Here is a 1,941-nt window from a genome sequence, read left to right as displayed (position 1 = left end):
GTGGGTGGTGACACCCCTGGATAGGTGGTCCTGCATGGTCCGAGAAAACAGTCTGAGCAGGTCATAAGCACTCCTCCAAGGCCTCTGCATCAGAACCTCCAGGTTCCTGCTCTAAGTTCCTTCGCTGACATCCCTGGATGATGGACTTCAAGCTATAAGCTGAAATAAGCCCTTTGCCCCTATGTTTCTTTAGCTAAGGTGTTTTATCACACCAATAGAACCTTAACTAAGACCCATGTATTTGCAGGACAACCTTAATTATCTGTAGGAATTTGTTCCCTCAAAAGGACAGGCTCTCTGGCATTGGCAAATCCCAGGATGTCAAAATATAATAAAACCCAGAGGATAAAAAAATGTGGTCAAGGTGGTGGTATGCATGGCTCAGGGTCATGAACACCACGTCCCTTGCCAGCTGAAGTGAATGTGGTTACTTTTAGTGGCTGGCTGCCCCTTTGTCCTCCTGGAAGCCTTCTCCCTCTGCCTGCTTTTCTTTTACAGGAAGTTGGTGACACCACAGTGTTCAATACTCAGACTTCCAGATTACTGTGCAACAGAGACTCCTGTGTCACCCTAAGCACTGGTGTTGACAGAGAAGAGAAAAATCGCAGATGCCTGCCTCTCCTAAGCCCAGGGCACGCTGTGTGTTTCGATTTCATGCTGGTAAGATGAAGCTAATTTCAGCTTCTCTGCTGATCTGATTCCAAGTGAGTAACCAGAAGCAGCATGCAACAGAGCTGGTACCTGCTGCTGCAGTTAGAAACCAATTGAGAGCACTCAGCTTCCTAAGTGAAGCTGCCCTTTGTGTAGGAGGAAGGGAAGGAGGGGCTGGGGACCAGACTCCTCTGCAAGTGGCCCCCATGCTGGGCCAGCACTTCCCAAGGTTGACTCACAACACCATAGAACAGACTTCCGCGAAGCAGGATCCTTTTGGGATTCAATTCAACAAAGTTCAATACGGACAGCCATTTGAGGAAGGTTGGACAAGCCTAGGATGGAAAGGCAGAAATCATTTTTTCCTTGGAGCTTAATGGATACTCTAGGTGCTGGGAAGGGGACTGCAGTCACTAGGATTTTTGTTTTTAAAGCTGCAATTAACAAATAAGTCTATTTGAACAGAGAATGGGGAGGTATAGCTATAATCCTAGAACTATCATCTGAAGCACAAGGATGTAATTTTGCAGCCTACTTGAGCTGTATAGTAAGTTCAAGTGTAGTGAGGGCTACATAGAAAGATCCTATCTCAAAAAAAAAAAAAAAAAAACAAACCAACCCCCCCAAACAACAAACAAACAAACAAATGGACATAAAAAAAAAACAAAATGAAAACAAACCCAAACTAAAATTAATAACAATAACAATAATGTTGGCTGACTTAAAGGACTTTAAAGTATTGCCTAAGTGGATGTCCACAGAGGCAATGGGCTTTAGGAGAGTGTGACACTGAGCTTCATGAAGTCAACAAGGTGTCTGCTTTGCCTTGTCTGGGTATGTGTTCATTTAATTCAAGTGCATGTGCATAAACATCTTTGAGGGTCAGATGTTGATAACAGGTGTCTTCTTCTATTGCCCTCTCTACCTTTTTTGAAATAGGATCTCTCACTGAAGCTGGAGCTAGCTCATTCTATTAGACTAGCTGGCCAAGGAACCTCATGGTGTATTGCTGCATCCAGCATTGTTGTTGTTTTCTTCCTCTTCCTTCCTCTTCTTCCTCCTCCTCCTCTTCCTCCGTCCCCCCCTCCTCCTTATTTTTCTTGCTGCTGCTTCAATGTAGGTGCTGAGAGTTTAACTCAGGTGTTTGCCACATTTCCTGCTCCTGGTTCTTTTTTTCTCTCCTGGCTACTATAGTATCAGTTTTATTTAGGGCATGTCCTCAGAAGTAGTAGGGTAATCTCTAGGCTTTCTTCACTTTTTTTTTTTTTTTTTTTTTTTTTTTTTTTTTTT

General features: G+C 43.6%; 1 long non-coding RNA gene across 1 annotated transcript in view; it reads left to right on the top strand.

Annotated features, from left to right (window-relative positions):
* Window positions 1-511: 511 nt before the first annotated feature.
* The window catches only part of LOC115029975, a 16,667-nt gene continuing 15,237 nt past the window's right edge, over window positions 512-1,941 (top strand). The window contains exon 1 of the long non-coding RNA XR_003835531.1: window positions 512-660. This is a non-coding gene — a long non-coding RNA (uncharacterized LOC115029975). The remainder of the gene's footprint in view (window positions 661-1,941) is intronic.

The sequence above is a fragment of the Mus caroli genome, chromosome 19, assembly GCF_900094665.2.
Source record: "Mus caroli chromosome 19, CAROLI_EIJ_v1.1, whole genome shotgun sequence".
Taxonomy (NCBI): Eukaryota; Metazoa; Chordata; class Mammalia; order Rodentia; family Muridae; genus Mus; species Mus caroli.
This window is presented reverse-complemented; position numbering and strand designations above follow the sequence as displayed.